This window comes from Apus apus, chromosome 16 (genome assembly GCF_020740795.1).
Source record: "Apus apus isolate bApuApu2 chromosome 16, bApuApu2.pri.cur, whole genome shotgun sequence".
Lineage (NCBI taxonomy): Eukaryota > Metazoa > Chordata > Aves > Apodiformes > Apodidae > Apus > Apus apus.
The window spans coordinates 11,085,069-11,104,337 of record NC_067297.1 but is presented as its reverse complement, the minus strand read 5'-3'; the positions used below and the strand labels follow the sequence as shown (position 1 = coordinate 11,104,337).

The window sequence follows — 19,269 nt, the reverse complement described above, 5'->3', positions numbered from 1 at the left end:
TTCCCCTAGGACCAGCAGGACCAGGCCTGCCAACCGCTGGGTTGGGTCCTCTTGGGTCCTCTCACTTTTCCTTCAATGCCCTTCTTTCCAAACTGTGTCCATTTTTGCAGCCACCTGAGGTAAGCCCTGATCTATGCCAGGAGGGACACCCAGCACCAGCCTCTCCACTCCAGCCCATCACATGCCTCCAGTGCCACATAAATACTAGATCAGCCTTTCTGATCAGGACCAAGAGCCAGAGAAGATGCCGTGGTCCTGAAGGTATTTTCACAAACACCCCTGACACCCACATGTTTGATGCTTCACCACATGTTGCAATCCATTTTGCAGCTGTAGCAAAGTCAGGAAAGCCAACAAAGTGGGAGATTTACAAGTTGCTGGTATCTATAGATACTTCACGTAGGTTTTTTGGAAAGGATTTCAAGCCTTCTGCTTTTTGTCTGGATTTCAATGAAAAAGTAACAGACATCTAAACATTGCTCACCACTGCTGCCAGTTTAAAAGGCATTAACCACTACCCTCATATTAATGGTTAATAAATTCCTACCACTGCCTGGGCTCAGAGGATGTTTCCAGGACCAACCCTGGGCATGAGAGCCCCATCCTCCCGACACCTCTTCCCTACAATCCCTTCTTCATCCCACACAACACTGTGCACACTCACACTCCTCTTCCCCGTATTGCGTTACCTATACATGTTACCTATAGGCAGTACCAAAATCTGCCATCAGCACACCAGGAGCAGCAGAGAAAGCTTCCAGCACAAGCTCCCTGGCAGCCTCTCCCCACACTTCCGTGGTCTCTGCTGCACAGGGAGCACAGCCAGCTTGAGCCAACGCAATTTCAACTGAAACAGCAGTTGGCGTGTACAAAAACCAAAAAAGGGGTGGGAAAGGAAAAAAAAAAAAGAAAGAGGAAGTCTTTCTTTTTCTATATATTTTTTTTTTCCTCCTGTGAGACCACAGATTAACTCGTGCTGATAAAACACTTGCTATCTGCTGCAGGCAGGCACGGGACCCCCTGGCTGGTTTGCCAGCATCCACGCACCGCTCCCCAGCCAGAAATAAAACCAAACCAAGGCAACGGTCTCCAGCAGGCTGGGCATGACCAGCAGGGCAACAGCAGCTGGAGCAAAGCAGCCTAAGGAGGCCCCCTTACAAAGAGTGCAAGCTTTTAAGAAACAGTAATAATAATTTTCAGCAAATTCCCATTCAGGCCTAAGGATGACAGGCAGAGACAGCTCCCTGCTCCCACTGAGGGTCAGCCTCTTTAGTAAAAGGTGTTCTTCCAAGCTACACACAAGAAAACACCCAGCAATGTCTGGCTCTCAGGGCAGGGAGAGGAAGGACAGCCAGGTCTCCTCCCACTCTTTGCTCACTCCCTGCGGGGCAGCTGGGATTTCTCCCGTCCCTGCACCCACACCTCCCTGCCAAGCCCTGGGGCACCTTACCTCCTACCCCAGTCCTGGGAAGCACTGGTGATCCGGGAACAGCCTGACCCTCATCCCAGTCAGGGACAGGCTCCCTAGACAGGAGCTCAGTGCAATCCACCCGTGGGGCAGGAAAGCCCCTGCGCACACAGGGGAATTCAGAGGCACCCAGAAGGCGGCCGGTGTGTGTTTGTCCTCCCAGTATGACTACCCCACTTCCCCTTGTGCTTCCGACTGGATGCCACTCCAATTGCCAATTCCCACCTGAAGCTTGGGGGCTGTGCCAGGAGCCCGCTCTGCTCATCTCCAGGGACACACCACCACCCACCCAGCTCTCCTACAGCCCACAGGTTCTTCTACAGGGGCAAACTGTGCCCCAACCCTCTCCGCAGCTGCCAATGTTGCATGCACGATGCTCTCAAGGGCTTCAAAGGCTGGCTGGGATCTGCAGAAGCTTAAGGTACTTTCCAACTAACAGATTCAAATTTTGACATCTTGGCTTGCAGTCACTGAAGAGTTAACTAGCACATGTAAAATTATATATATATATACACACACACACAAGTATATACACACACTTCATGCAGGAGGGGCCCAGAGCCCTTGGCAGCTTTCAGCAAGCCAATTGCTTCCCTGGAAGCTCAGCAAGTGGACCAGACCATGCCATGGAATCTGTCTACAGTAAATAAAACAGGATGACTTTTCTTTTTTTTAAACCCTTCAAAATCAGAAGTTCACCTTTAAAACACAGCACCACGTGGAAAGCCACACAGTGTCAAGCTCTAAAACTGTTCAAAAGCTTTTTTGCTTCTGTCTGCACAACCAGAAAGGAAAAAAAAAAAGCATCAAACAAACAAAACAACCTTAACTCTCTACTAGAGTGATACACACTGGGTGAAACTTCAGGAGCCAACCAAATCATTCTGCACCAAGGCACACTGCCTATGAGCCATGCTGTGCTGGTGGTGGGCACCAACTCCATGCTAGGAGGACCATAAATGCTTTTTCCCTTATCAAAGGCAGCAGATAGCACCTCTGCCTCAAGAAGCAGCCCCTGGAAACCCAAGAGTAAAAATCACGTGTTTGCAAACAGGCAAAGAACTGCCCATAGATTTCTACACCTGCCAACCACACAGTGGCAGGGTGCCAGCAAGATCTCAGGGCAAGTCCAATGCCCTGGATGGTCTCCACTGCAGCTGGACTGCAGGATGGAGCCAAATGAGGTCACCAAAGCACTGGGGTAGCTTCACAGATGCCATTGCCTTAGATACCATTTTTTATGCTCCCTGTGCAAAGAAAGGGGCTGCTGCAGCATGCCTAGCTGAGCAGTGCATTGAGGAGAGCTCATGTCCAGCTGGCATGTGGGTGCTCCTGCTGGGGAGCAAACTGGGACCATAGCATGTCGCTAGGGATATACTGGTGCTGGGACACTGCTTGGCTAGCTATCCTCAGCAAAAGATAATGGGGTGCCTCCCCATCAGCAACCCTGAATTATCATTAAGAGAGAAGCACAAACAATAGGAGCAGATTAATGAAAATAAAAGAGAAATAGTGCTGCCAGGCTCTTTAAGTCTTTAGGATTGAACTGTTTGGTTCCTACTTTTCTCAACTGATTTTGATGAGGAACAGACATTGTCTCACAGGAAAAGTATTCTCCCCTCCCAGTTGGAGTCTCCATCAGAGACTTTCATCCACAGACCTGTATTAGCCATTACAGCACAAGGTACCAGGAGATTTACAGCCTCTGATTAGGAACAGGAGAAAGCCAGAGGTTACCAGCAAGCCCAGCACCAGAACTACAACAAAAACCTGAGAGGTGGCAGAGGCTGCTGCATTCATTTATTTCCACCTGTCTGGGAGACTCCCAGGATCCTGCCCCATTGCCAAAGCCTTCAGAAGATTCCCCCTCCTCCCCCCTGCCAACTCCATGCAGCAAACCACCACCACTCTCCTCCTCCATTTCTCCTCTTCATGTGCCATTTACTATCTAAAATAATTTCCCCATCACCTATTCACTCTAATTTACACCATGAAAGCACTCTGCAAGCCACTGCAAGTTGCTGCAGGCTTGCCTGCATGCAGAGGAGCTCTGCCCACACACCCGGCTGCCCGAGTGGCTGCCAGCTCCTGGCAGCATATGCCAGCCTGAGCACAGCCCATGCTAACAAGGTGTACAGCACCAGGCCAAGTAGACTCCTTTCCAGCCCAGAAGATGGGCACAGACAAGCTCACAACACCCCACAGCCAGCTACAGATTCATGGGAAATGACACCTGCAGCCCTGACCATGCAAAACCCAACAAGTCTAAAATAAGGCTTCTCAAGTTAAAATTATTTGCAAAGATTTACTTAATGCCATTCAACACACTTTTTGCTCTTCGAAGTTGGAGTCAACCCTCCTAATTGTCTCCATACTCCTCAGGGAGTGCAGGATTCCCAGGTGATGTCCCTGACTTGCCACTGACATGATATACATGTGGATGAGTTCCCGTAATTACCCCATGCTGGAGTTCATCTGTCTGAAAGGTGAGAACAACAAGACACTCCCAGCTCCCAGAAAATACCGGTTTATCCGTCCTTACAAAAGCTTTAAAGATCCCAATGAAAACACACTGCTCAAGTTCAAAGCAAGGACATGCTGAAATAAGAATAACAGAATATTCAGTTTCTTAAGTCCACAGTAATGTTACTCAACTTGTGGTCTACGGACCACGGATAGTCTACTAAAGACGTTAGGATGTAGGCCACAAAATGACTGCAGAAGACCTCATTGAAAGGCAAGGACTAGTATCACCACGCTATGCAGACAAGGCAAATAAGCAAAATGCTACCAGCACTCACCAGGGCACATTTAATTGAGGAGTATTGACAACAAAGCTAACGTCTAATTACCTTAAATGATGCAAGTTCTAGGAAAAAACCACCAAGTCATCTTTACTGAAATGCTAAATACAGGCTAATTTTCCTCTACCAGTCAGCTCATGTATTATGAAACAAAAGTTAAGGAGACATTTGTTTATCATGCTCAATTAATACCAAGCTACAACATTCACCTACAAGAGACCAACCAACCCATCATGCTTTAAAAACCCCAGCACAGACTTGTGTGCAGCACAGCAGAAAAGCACCTTGCCTGACAGCAGCCATCCCACAGACACGCCACACAGCTCCAGATCAAAACCAGACCTGAAAAGCAGTTAAGAGATTTATCCACACTTGTTTTAAAGGACTAGTGGAAGGAAAAATAATTAAGATGTGATGAAAATGGCTAGAGAGACATTCTTAAGATATGCACCGCAATGTAATGATAATGGATTTGTCTAATCAATATGTGCATGAAATTTTCTTGGGAGACAGTTGACACTATACACAAATATTTGTACGTACTGTATCTATTAAGTCCTTTCAATGGGAAAGCAGGCCATCTGCCATAAATTTAGGACTCTTTTCAGAATAACAAAGACAACAATGTCAGTGTGTGCAGCTTGGGAATGCACAGTAGCGTTCAATCACAGCAGGGTACAGAGGTTTTAAATTAAAATAGCAGCACAGGGTCAACAGGAAAGATCAGGCACATCCTGAGCTCTGTGGCAAAGAGGAGAGGTTATTTCAACCCCAGGGGTCAAGGCCTGTACCTGTGTGTGATCTTTAAGCATTTTTCTTGCTTTGGAAGAAAACAAATCTGGGCCCACAGGGCCCTGCACATCATGGTCAGACCCTGTGGTTCCTGTAACAGCTCTTGTCTCATTCCCCAGCTTGCTCTGAGGTCCACCCACTGCAGCAGCCCTCCTCCCTATCCTTATCTGGGCAGATGACTTTTGAACTAGTTAATTTTCTAGCCTGGCTGATGGTGCAGATGCACAAGCAATTACAGCAGATGTGGGGGAAGAAAGGGCACTACAGCACCATGACAGAGGCACCCAAGACAGTACGTTACCCTTGTGAGAACATACAACCAGTCCCCCAAGGCCACGGAGGCAATGGCAGAAGCCCAGGAGCTGAAGTCTCTTGTCCTGGTTTGCTGCCTCCTTGCTGGAAACCTCTGGCTGCACCAGCTCTCCCCACCACAGCACAGCTTCACGCAGAACCGGTTCTGATCTGCGATGGAAGGTGACTTCTCTGCCCTGCTCCTGTCACTGCCCAAAGCAGCAAAGCAGGATTTGCAACTTGTGTTTCTCCTTTTCAAGCTATTTTGGGCACAGGACCCATGTTTAGCTCTGCCCTGAGATAACCTCTGCCAACGTTCATATACAGATCTTGGCACTGCAGCTGCATGGGTGCAAGGTCACAGGGTTGGATTGTGCCAGCCCCACTCCTGGTTGTGTTTCGGAAGGCATATCTGCCAGACAGGCTGCTCTGGGCAGCCACACAACTCTGGCCTGATGCTTCTGGCAGAAAAGTCCACACTGTGTCCTGCAACTTCTGTAGCTACCAGCCCTCATTCAGAACCCATTCCTCAGTAGCATGATCTGGTTGCTTGGGAGCAGAGGAGATATCTTCCCCACCATGGACACCACCTGACAGATGAGCACCTGCAATGGATTTCACACAGTTGAAGTCCCTCACAGCCCTTGGCGAAGAGGCAGCAAGTGACCTTGTGATGGTTCCCAGAGGTGCATGTATGTGCTTAAATGAACAAGACTGATCGGCTTCTCTCTGCAGGAGCACTCAGCTGTCACTCCCCAGCTGCAGGGACATCATCTTACTGAAATGCATGAGCCACACATCAGCACTTGGTGTGGCCACATCTCCAGCCTCAGGTCAGCATCAACATGGCTGGCATGAGGCTTTGCTTTTAACATCCTTCCATAATGTGCCTCTTTCCCTTTAGTTTCCCTAATCCTGTTGCTGGATTTTCCCCTCCTCATCAATTAAACAAACAGAAGCATCTCTTGGGTTTTGCAGTTGAGACATCAAAAGCAGGCAGACAACCCATGGATCACCAGGACAGCAGGGATGTGATGGCAGAGCTGCTCCCACACCAGGGCCTCCCATGGCCTGGCAAACCCATTCCCATGCTGCTCTACCAGGAAGTGGAGAGAGCTGCAAGCGAACAGCCACATGCAACCCACAGCTACTGACCAGCAGCTGCAGGCTCAGTGCCCAAAAGGGACCCTTCAAATAATTAAAGATACTGACAAGGAACAGCAAAAGAGAAACACACACTTTGGGGGGGGGAGAAACAGGGAGGGAGGCTGGGATTTGGATCCATGCACAGGCCATTCATGAAACAAAGGAGTTATTTTAAGTGTAGGCTGGAAATAGAAAACAAATTAGACCATGCGAAGCCTTTGTTGAAGATGATCTGCAAAGACAAATGGAAATGCCTGGAGAGGAAATTAAAAAAAAACAAACCCAAAACACACAAAAAACCAACACAAAACACCCATCATGAAACCATCCGGGCACTGGGACTGCAAAGGGAAATGGGGCAGAGGACTAGAGGTGGAGAGGAAAGGAAAGGAGTGACCACCAAATGCCAGAGCACAGAGTAGGCAGCCAAAAGAGATAAGAAAACTAGTGCAGGACAGTAAAAGCAAACAAGCAGGATTAACTAGTAAAATTCCAGGGATGGAAAAAACGCTGAAAATGTCTTGTTTTCTGATGGAAGCCCAGCCCAAAGCTCCAGATACAGAAATGCAGAAGTTGAAATTTCAAAAATGCATTTGCCAGGACAAGAGGGACTGCATAAGCACAAACCAAACTCTCCTCTTGTTCTACCAACCCCCCCCCACCAGGCAGCCCAAAATGGTGCCAACACTCACCCCGTGCTGCCACATCCACCCAGGATCCAGAGCAATTTTAACTGTGGGGTGAGTGCAGACAGACTATTCCAGGGCTAAGCTCCTTCTATGCTCTCCTCTTAAGCTCCCCAGAAACTAGGGGGGGTTCTTCACAGCTCCAAAACCTGTCTTTTCTGGGAAAACAGCACGGAAGGACAGAGTTCAGCACTCCACCAGCTCTTCAAGATACCCTGCTAAGCTCCTTGCCAGCACTGCCCCCAGCACCCCGTGGTGCTGCCCCAGGAGCAGGCAGAAGCAGGCAGCTCCTTCCAGCCCAGCAGCCAGAATCAGCCCGGATCCAGGGTGCTCCTTTATCTGGGGAGAAAATTTATTTTCAAGGTAGTACAGACTGTCCCTGGAGCACCCACTCCCATTCACCGCCCCATCCCCTCCCTGCACACACTATACCATGTCTTTTCCACTTCAGCTGCACCCCTCTTAGACTCAATGTGGGCTTAACTGTTACCCAGCACCAATCTGCATTTAATAAACACACACAAGCAACTTTAACTCAAGAAAAAAAAAAAGTCATTCCTTGCCCATGAGCAATAGTGACACAGGAACCATAGGACTGTGTCAGCCACACTCCCAAGTACATTAAACAGCACATTAACAACCATCACTGTAACAACACATTATCACTGCACCCATTCGCAGCTCCCAGGAGCTAACCCCAACCCCAGACTACCCAGATAAACAAGGCTCTTAAAATGCAAGGGAGATTACAACCCACCTGTGAGATTTATTTATATGTTTTGCACAGAACACGCTGCTCATTTGATTTTCAAGCCCTTCAGTTCATATCGCTGCAGAGACAGGTCCTCTGATGTCTTGGGCACGTTCATGAAAGCAAGGGGAGTCATCTCCTTGAGATCCTTTTGTTGAACAAATTACTCAGCTCAGGAGTGACATTTTCCATTATTTACATCCTGAATAAAGAGGAGAAACTCATTTTCTGGAGTTCCTCAGATAAGTTCTTTGAGGCATATTGTACTGCTAAACATTTTCTCCTTTCACACGTTCCCAATTTCAAAGACGACAAAACATCTTCGCCTTCTAAATTATTCCTTTTCTTTCATGATCCTCTAATGATTCAGGAATCGAAACTTCACACAAAAAATCTTTGAAGAGCACTGACTGCCAGCATAAAAGCTCAACTATTGTGACAAACTGCACAATTTAATGCCTCCATAGGAAGACATGTGCAAAAGAAGAAAATTGCCCCCGGGAACAGAAACAAAGGCTGCAAATAAATTAAATGACCTGTAAACTAAGGTACTCAAAAATATATGAGATGCTATGCAGCTGTGCCATAAATATCAATAAAGAAGGGAGTCATTTGTGAGTGGAGCTGTTTTAAACTAACCCATGTTACTCCGGACTTGCAATGCAGTTGCTTCACTTACCCAGCACATGGCTGCACCTCATACACAGGACGGGAACTCCAGTAACGCTAACTCAACTGCTTGTGATCGTCTGTCAAATACCAGCTCTGAACCCTCCACCAAGCCTTTCTCCTAATGTCCCCCAGGTAATTACTAGCAGACAGAGTCAATTTTCAGCCCAGGTTAATGACCAAATTCCAGCCATTTGTTCCTGCACATTGCTGCTGCTTTCATTTCTCCCCAGGAAAACTGATGAGAAGTTCAAGCTCGCTGGTAGCCCAGCAAAAGGAGCTGCTCATTAGTCCGCAGCAGATCAGCCAGAGAGACAGGTCTAAGCAGTAGGAGCCATTAATTGGGTACATTATGCTTTCCTTGTCTAGGTAATTAATAGCTTCTAGACAGAAAGTCAAAGCCTCTCTAGAGGCATCAAAAGAATTTTAGCATTTGCATCCAACGTGTTGCATCTCGCAGAACGCTGGAGGATTGGCAGTGAGGGAAGGGGGACAGGAGAACATCAACTCCTCCATCCCCTTCTCAAATACCCAAGTACACAAACCAACAGCCCATTTCAACAAGAGCCCTGGCAGGCAGTGAGTGCAAAGAAAAGAGCTTCACCCCTTCTGCATCCACAGAGGAGCCTTTCCCTAAGAAGCAGTCTTGCACAGCTCCAGCTCCCTCCAGCTTCACTCAAAGGCAAACAGCACTTTGCATGAGCCAAGCTTTGGGTTATGTTTCTACAGACAGGCTTACAAAGCAGATGGATTCCTGATGTGTTTAATAACTGAACCCAAGCAAGTGGGTAAATGGGATTTCAGTGCTTCCCTGCCAAGCTCAGTCCTGCTGACAAGCTGTCCAAAGCCATCAGTCAGTCCCCAGCAGACCAGAAGTCCCGGCTTTCTCATCAAGACAGTTCTCAAATGACAACCTGGTTGTACCCTTTGTAATTTGCCTTTCCTGAGCTTGGAACAATGGCTTTCAGCCTGTTGCTTAAAGGCATCTGGGAGCCTGGGAATTAGTTTGAAGGAATCCCTGAAAGGTGCCTGAAACTCACACTACACAGATGAGACATCTCGAAGGGTCTGCTCCTCCCCACTGGGAAGCAATGAGTCTCAGCAAGATGAGGTTGGAAGCTTCTGGCCACCCTACCATGTCATACCAGAGGGAGGGGAGAGTTTTGCCTCATTTGCCAGCAAAATGCCTAGTCCCTGGGCTATCAGTCCACCCTGTTTTGCAATTGCTTAATTCAAAGCTATTTATTAATAATTATTATTACTACTTTAAATAAAAACCTCAGCTGTCAACATCAAGCTATTCCTAAGATGACTCACTGGCCCATTCACTGCTGTGGCTGTATGTGCACAAGCAGGTACCTCCCTGCACCTACCTGCCCTGGGGCTGAGGTTTCCAATGGTTCATCACCCTCTAACCCTTCAGCCTCACACCAGAACCAAAGAAAACCAAAGAAAAACTTCTGATGCAAAGCAACCCTCATCAGCTGGGAGCACTTCTCTTAGGAAAACAGAAACTACCACAGAGGCATTTAATCTGGACAAAACTGGTCTGGACAACACCACTGAGGACACTGGCAGGGGGAAAAGCAGTCATAGCCTCAAACTCAAATACTGCTGTTGTGGAGCTGAAGAAACAAATTATAGCATAATCTTTCCAGACGGCATGTGGGGGGAAAATACTTAGGGGTATTTCCCAGTCCCTTCATGCATTGAATGTATAACCTGGATGAAGGCCTCATTTAAATTAGGATGAACTCTGGCTACCCACAGCAAGAAGAGACTTAGCATCTGAAACTGCCCCTGCAAAGGGAATGAGTTTCCCTTAGTATCAAGAGGACACAGGGCAGCTTAGACAGGGATAACTAAGATGATTACCATCCCCAAATCTCCATCACTTCTGCTTGGGCAACTGAGCTGCTCATTAAACAATTGCAGTTCACAGCTCTGGTATTTTAATGGGAGTAGCCAATGATGCTGGGTTTCACTTAAAATAGCAGCAATCCTGTGAGGACTCTGTACCGAGACACAGACAGACACAGCCCCACAAACACCCAGAGCCCAGGCAGGGAACATGAATCCAACCAAACCACCTTTCTCTCCTCTTCACATCCCACCCAGCCCCTGCCACAGGGCACAGGGTGTCAACAGTGGTCCCGTGTGGCAGGTCAGGTCTCCCAGACAGTTGTACAAACATGACTCCACTTGGATGCTGCGACTTTGCAGACTCGCTCCCAGAGTCCCTGCCAAGCACAGATCTCTGCCTTGTCCAGAAAGGTATGGGAAAACACACTTATCCCAGGGAGAAAATAGCACAGAAGTGAAGAGTTCAGGAGCAAAAAAAAAAAAAAAAAAAATCCCAATGCTGTTTAAATAGCTAAGAGGCAGCAACAATACTCCAGGTGTAAAGCAGTCACACCAGAGATTACCCCTCCATGCAGCTGGTTAATGTGTGTGTTCTTCTGGGATTTGGTTGGGATGGAGGATTCCTTATTTGTTCATCTTTTGAGATGCAGCTCCAGAAGTATTCACACCAGCGGGTACCAATTACAGCTCAGTAGGCACAAATATGCCACTTCAAACAGGAAACACAGCAAGTTTCTGTACTTCCCTTGAAAATTCTGTAGTACATTAAGGGTTGAAGGTGCTTTTGGACACATTAATGTGTCCATGTGTATTAATATCCATTCTTTGACCAGTAATACAAAAGTACAATGTCCTTTAGAAACTTATAAGGAATATTTAAACAAAGAAACCCCGAGAAAAGGGATAACTCTCCCATTTTTAAGCTGTATGGGAATTTTTATGAACCAGCATAACCACTCCTGCTTCCCCCCCCACAAAGCTGTCACATGCTTTACCCATGAAATTCAGTCTGGTTGAACACAAAACACTCGACCACAATTTCAACTGATGCAAGAACTGCCTGCCCTGCACAAGGAGCAATGTCATCCTCCCAGCAGTTGGGAAACTGCGGGTTTCCTGCGCAATCACTGCCAGACTCTCCCAGCAGCTCACGGAGGTGATCCCGGTGGAAGGCTGCTGATTTAGGCAGGCAGGATAAGGAGCTTCTTAGTCCTCCTCCCACAACTCTTGTTTTAAGGGGTGTGGAATGGTTTAATTATACCCCTCAAGGCAGGAAGAAGTCACTTGTCTTTAAAACTGAGGCTTTTATTGAGTTAACATGTTTTAACAAGGTCAAGGCTTAAATGGTAAACTCTTACCCAAAGGGGAATTTGCTGTTTCCCCCCCTCACAATTCATCAGTGTCCACCACAGTTTAATTCTGATCCCTGGGTTAAAGTTAGAAAATTTACAGATAAAGCAAAATCAAGGAAAAAAAATTAAGCTGTAAGACAGGGCAAAATAAACCTTCACTTTCTTTGCCCTTTCTCAGTGTCCCAGAGAAGCACCTGGCACTGGACCACAGCACCCACGCACATCCTCTGGAGAGGGCAGCAAGCAGGGCAGCAGGAAAAACAGGAGGACAGTGAGATACCTTTGTCTCCCACCACCTCCCTCCCAGCATAGGGGTGAGTTCTGAGAAACCCCTCCAGATTAAATCCCTGCAGTACCAGCAGTGAAAACAGCTGCAGAACAGCTGGCTGGGAACCAAACAATGGGGTATGGGCCACCAGAGCCAACCCCTTCTCCCTGTGTCTCCTGCTGCAAGGCTGTTTACCAATTAGTAGGAAAGCTCCAGAAACAAACAAATAAATATGGCAGACAGATGCTAGAGGTAAGCAAATTAATGCTGAATTGTTTGACAACATGAAAAGAGAAATACTAATTGCAGCCTTCCCCAGAATCACCTCCCAGCTCACCCAGCCCCTATCCCAACCTCAAAAAAGGCTTCTCAGTTTTGTTTTTACATCTGTCACTAACAAGGCAAGTCCATTCCCACATCCCATGAATCCCCATGTGCTCATTTACATCACCAGCCCTGCCACAACACTACCAAGCTTTACAAGCTCACACTCCCAAGGAAAAGCACAGCATTACTCTTCAAATATACACCATTCATCAAGAGCATTTAACCACATACAGCAGAAAAGTCACTTGCTAGGCAGGAGCCCAGCAGGGACAGATGAGAAGTTCACACATGAAACCAACAACCTTTCCTTGCCAAACTTGATCTGCTTCCTACAGCCCTGTGAGAAAGGCAGAGCATCAGGGACACCCATCCCTTAACCTGCACTTGAGAGGTTTCACTCATTATCCTCTTGAGCAACCCTCAGCAGTAGTTACAACCTGAGCAAAAGTAGCATCAATCAGACACAAAGAAGTTTTAATTTCTCCACACAGGAGTTTGTACTGGTTTGACTTAATTTGCTTTTAAATCAGGTCTGCTTAAACTGGAGCAGGTTTCCTGCTGCAATTCAGATATCCCATTACACAGCTCATCCCAGAAACCAGCTCTGTACAGCTGAAGCAAATGGAAAGCTGACCAGTGGAAGGAAAAAAAATGCTTCTATACACAAAGGAGTCAGATTGGAACAAAAAACAAAACAAACAAACAAAAAAAAGAGTGTTCCCTATAATTTTGTATGCAGAATTTACTTTTAGATTCTGGTACTTGGCTAAATAAAGGTAAAGCCAGGTTGGATGGAGCTTCAAGCACCCTGGTCAAGTAGGAGGTGTCTCTGCTTATTCATGGCGGGTGGAACTAGATGATCTTTGAGGTCCCTTCAAACCCAAACCATTCTATGACCCCATGAAACCCTGGGAAGACAACACATTTCTAGACACAAAGCAGGATACAGAGCTTAACCTGCACCTCTTCTCTTTTGGGGCAAACCTCCCCCTTTCCCTACCTCCACCCCAGCCTGCTACTAAATTTAAATTTGGCATCCCAAGCCTCTGACCAAATCATCCTTGTCCTTTTAGTTTTACAGCTCCCTCAGCACAGATCAAACAGGGCCGTAGGGGGAAGTGCAGGACCCCATCTGCTCTAGCAGGAAGCCAGGTCAGCTGGATCCTTGTTAACAGTCCCTAGTGTGACTGGGGCTCTGCTCTGCTGCAGCAAAAAGCTCTGTCAAAGCTGCTTCCAAGGACAGTGTTCACAGGCACCAAGCAGAACCAAGAGCATTGCTTGCTGGCTCCCAGATCTAGACTGTTCTCGGGCAAGCACAAGATGGACTCACTCCTCATCAGGAGCAGGAAGAGATCATTTTATCAGGGTGCTCAATGTTGGTCCCAGGTGATGACAGATTACACAGACCAGTGATGCCAAAACACACAGTGTCCATCCCAGCAGACAGGAGACCCAGAAGGTAAACACCACTGCCAGATCAGCCCCACAGCTCACTTTAAGGGATCAGATGGCACTTCTGTGCCTTAAAATACACCAAGAATCATCTGTAACAAGGTACTTAAAACTTCAACACATGTAAGGCCCAAAATATAAATTCTGTCAACTTAATAGGCATTACATGTCTACAGCATATTTTATTAGCTAGATGCTAATGGAGCTACAATACATCAGGTCACATATTAGAAGTTACAAACAGTTTATAAAGACTTAATCAATCATTTAATAGGTGTTTTAATAAATGGCTAAATCAATCATTATAAGCCATAACTCTGAGTAAGCTATCACACTTTATAATAATCTGCATTATCTCCAGCTGAGGTTCTCCTTTCTATGTATAAGACATTAATATGTTAGAGACCTGAAGAACAGAACACACTACCATTTCTTAACTATTTGTACATACTTTACTGTAAATGTAGGCCATACATGGTCTCACTTCACGTAGGTGATGTTAAAAATACAGATAAAACATTGTGGAGCACTAACAAGTGGTCCTTTGGGGTAGCTCTGGAGAATATTTAATAAGTCAAAAGCTGCAGGCTAATTTCCCCTGAGAGTTTCCATTTAGAGTCCATCACAGTGAGGATACATCACAGACAGCACTGATTCACCCACACCAGAGAGAAAACCTCCTCTTTTTCCCTCCTCACTACCAGCCACCAGGATATCACCTTCAGTAAATGAAGGCAGCACCTCCTCCCAAGTGCTGCCTACAGCATAACACTTCCCAGCTGCTGCAAGCACAGCTGGTGAACCTCACTCACTCCATTGGCTGGAATCCCGAGCCTTAGCAACTTTCAGGGGGCTGTGAACATCCCTCCACAGGGGAGCATTCAGAGGAGAGGGCATCTGTCTGCTTGGATCCTTGCTTAGCTTGGAGGAAGCTCCTCAGCAGCCTGAGGCTGTACCCAGCACCAGTCACAACCAGCTCAGAGCAGGGGGATTTCGGGAACTGCACACTGCAGGTCTGACCCTCGATGGAAAACCAGGAGTGTGCTCCACTGACCTCGATGCTCGGCAGCAGCAATTCCCATCCTTGCTCTTGGCTGCACACACAAGCAGCTTGTGCTTTCTTCCCTACAGGGGGACTTCTGAATGCAGGCTGGTGAGATGACAGAATGAGCCCCACATCTTTAGATGGAGCTCTTAACTCTAAGATATTTAGCATGGCATTTCTCAGCGGATGCGAGGGGGGAGCAATCAAGTGCACTCCCACCATCCTTCCCAGCAAGGACAGACCAGATGTCTCACCTGAGCTCAACCTGGGGCTGCTGCATGTCTGGGAGAGAAGAAAAGAGAAAGGGTCAACTGAGCAGAAAGGGAAAATCTCTTCAACACCACAAGGTGCCTGCCAAGAAATGCACTGCCAGTTCCTCATTTGCTTTACTGAGGAAGTTAAAAACAATAAGTGCAGAGGCACACAGCTGCAGCAGATGTTTTTAATTCTTCACTGCTCACAATAGCAGCTCTTCTCTTGCTTGTCCACCTGCTCTCCCTGTTGCATCCAGTGGTGGGAGCGTGAAGCTGAGGGATGGAGCTGAGCCTGAGTGCCAAAGCCATCCCCTCAGAGCTCCGATCCCAGCCTTCCTCATAAAACTCCCTGGGTGGGTTGTGATCAAGCTCTTCACTTGTTCCTCCTTGTCATTCATGCCAGGTAACCTTTGTAAACGCTTCTTAGCACTCCTGAAAAGCAAGCCAGGCTGCAGAAGATGCAGAGAAGTCTGTTTAACATGATGGCTGACACACTAAAATAACCCACCTCCTGCAGCACCACTGCTCTGCTGGGCACACCAAGCTAAAGGTTTGCTATCAGGAGCTATTCAGAGTTCAAAGTAAAACCACTAAACTTTAAACCGTTTTAAAAGTCTGTGTCACACTCATGTGTGTGAAGGGGAGAAGGGAACAACATCCTGCCCATGGGTTTAAAAAGATTATTTCAGGTCACTGTCCCTTATGCAACGAGAGCTACTCAGCTAGGATAAGATCAGCCACTAAGCAGGATTACAAATTTATCTTCCCTCAGTAGTGTGATCTTCCACTAATAATCATATCACAGAAAAGAATATAAAATATTTTCTAAGAATTGCACTTTGAGTCACCAGCAAGACACAAAATGCACACACAGCAAAATACAAAATCTTTTCTTTTAACTGCAAGGGTGACACAACCCACCGAGGGGGAGCAAGGATGAAGAAAAAACACTGCAGCCCTGGTGTCAACAACAGCACAGGAAAACCCAGGCAGTGCTGAGGCACTGCAAACCAAACCAGCAGGGCTTGGTGCAGAGAGAATATGTGACACACCACCAGCCAATTCACTCCCAGAAGCTGGGATCTGACGTGCTCTGCTTCTGATGGTATGTTCTGGTCCCCGTAACTTACACCAGGGCAGTGCCTTCCTGCCTCACGACTGTAAAAACGGTCACAGGCACAGTCTAAGACATCCAGCCCCTTCAGACAATTAAGGGTAATTTTTATACTCTCATTCCCAGCCCTAACCACACACTCCCTTGGGCCAGAGGAGCCTTTGCTTGGTGCAGAGCAGAGTCAGCTCCAGACACTAAGCTGGCATTTAACTACACAACACCTCTCTGTGTCGGTACAAAACTGTAAACCAACATTAAGCTTGCAAATAAACTTTCAGAGACCACTACTGAAATCTATAAGCATCTAGAGCTAGACTCAAAACTAGTGGCTTTGAAGCTGGATCAGAAGTATTTTCCAAAATTCTGCCAGAAATTAAAAACTACATATGCAAATAGAACAATTTAGGGATGCAGACTTCCCAGTTCCCCATCACCATCTGCACAAAGACTTCAGTCTCATCTCACTAATCACTGCACCAGGCAACAGTGGACTACTTCATCAATTACATCATTGGCAGATTTGATTACAGTGCTGGTTACATCATCACCCACAAGAGATTATGCAGCTTTCCAAATGACACCAGCAGCTTCTAAATAGCTTATCTAGAGGAAGCCATGAAGAACACACATATTTAAGAAGTCTCATGCTGTTAATTTAGGGGAAAAACTTTCAGCATTATCTTTCGGAAATATCAGTACATGGACAAAGTATTTTCACATGCTAGCAAGCCAGCACATGCTTAGGAGAATATTTTGGATCCTGGAAAATCACACACACACACACTCTCTCATGGTGAGTGCAAGACCCTGCAACAGGGAGGCCAAGACTTCGCATGAGTGCAACCACGAAGAATGTCATGCTGGTCACAGGAGAATGGGCAACCTAAGATTTGCAAATAAGAGATTTCCAATAGGGAATGTGTGCACTGAACCATCCTTGGGAACATGTAACCCAGGAGTGCAGTTCAGACTGGAGAGCAGCCCTGTGGAAAGAGCCCCAAGGGTCTTGGTGGATAACAGGCTCACCATGAGTCAACAGTGAAGTGCAGCAGCAAAGAAAGCCAACAGGATGCTGGGCTGCATCAACAAGGCCATCACCAGCAGAGATAAAGAATTCATCATCCCTCTCTACTGGAGGGACCACACCTGGAGTATTGTCCTCTACAAAAAGGATGGGACAGCCTGGAGAGGGTACAGAGAAGGACCACGAGGATGATCAGAGGACTGGAGGACCTGCCATATGAGAAGAGACTGAGAAAACTGGGTTTGTTCAGCCTTGAGAAAAGAAGGCTCAGGGTAGACCTTATTACCATGTTCCAGTATTTAAAGAGTGGCTGCCAAGAAGATGGAGAATCCCTATTTACAAGGAGTTACATGGAGAAGACAAGGGGTAATGGGCACAAGTTTTCCTGAGGAAATTCCAGTTGGACACATTAGGTAGATTGTTCACCATGAGGACAAATACTGGAATAGTCTCCCAAGGGAAAAGACAGATTCCCCCACATTGGTCAGTTTTAAGTCTCAGCTTGACAGGGTGCTGAGCCATAAACTACAGTATTACCTAGAGAGGTTGGACCAGATGATCCTTGAGGTCCCTTCCAACCTGGCATTTTACAATTCTACGATTCTCCCTCCTGGATGGGAAAAACACTTTGAAAAGCATGTTTAAATGACTCTCAGCAGAAGATAACGGAGTTTAATAACAGGAACTCAAACGAGAACCAAGTACCCATGACTGAATCTGGCACTATGCGACTGGGAACACAACAAGGACAGTATTTTGCTGTCCCCATGCCACATACCAGCATTAGATCTGTCACGGGTAGCTGCTTCTTGCTTAGCCTTCTCTCCTCTGCGTGGACAATTTGCAGCAACAGCATTAGAGCAACCATCAAGCAGATGCTTAAAAAATGCAGAATGACGTTCAAATGACATCTATCCATAAATCAGCCCAAACCACAAACATCTGAAGAAGATTTTCACTTAATCCAATTTACTGTAATCTCTCTCTTTAGTTAAAATGACAGAAACGTCAAAATGGGACTTTACTCCTCTGTCAAAGCATCTCATGGTGAAAAGAAAAATAAGCAGGCTCTCACACACAGCACCACTTATTAGGTTAGAAATGTCAAAACTGTACTTTGATTCTCGCTATTAGCAGTCACATCCACATGCTGTGCCCTTCTGTTCCACTTCATTTCCCCCAAAAGCGAGCACAGAGCATATGCTTGACGCCAGGCACCATCTAGGCAAAACCACTAGTTACCTATTTTTTGTTGCTGATTATCCCACGCTCCTCTCCATTTGAGGGCACATACACCCTCCCCTAGGGTCTCTCCTATATGACATATAAGCAGTTTTATTTACCATCTCAGGAAAGATAGTAAATAGGACTCAGGAAGACCACCTTCTACTGCTTCCAAAAAAAACCAAAACAGTGATCCAAGCCTTCCCAACAGACCAACCTTGAACTGCTTTCCCCACCTCTTCATGTTTATTAGCAAACAGGATAATTGACTCTCTGCCTGGGAGTTAAGCACATGTGTGCTCACATGTATTTTTCCCGTGTGTATCTTTTTCCTCAATGGTCACAAAAAATTAAGCCATTATTCAAGAGTCCAGGAAAGTGAAAGAAAAATACCTACTGCCAGGAGCAGGGTCTTCATGCATTATTTAACAAGAACTCTGTTGGCAAAACTGGTGTTGTTTTTATATAAAAAGCTAATAGAAATTGTACCTCCAGGTGTCAAAACACTGATGGTAATTCCTGCTGCCTCAGACATCTTGATGTTTCAATTTTAGCAGTATGAGGAGCCTGCAGGGAATCCAAGAGGGTAAAGTGCTTGTACTCAAAAAGAAGCAGAGAGAAGGAGAGCCTTTTTATTTCTTTATAAAGGGCTCAGGGGAACAGTTCTACTCACTGGAATTATCAGATCTGGTTCCCTTGCTCCTTCCCTTCATTGAGAGAGGAAGGAGCAAGGTAGGCT

General features: G+C 46.5%; 1 protein-coding gene across 15 annotated transcripts in view; it reads right to left on the bottom strand.

Moving 5' to 3' along the window:
- The window catches only part of NCOR2 (nuclear receptor corepressor 2), a 235,548-nt gene that overhangs the window by 160,906 nt on the left and 55,373 nt on the right, over positions 1 to 19,269 (bottom strand). The window lies entirely within an intron of this gene.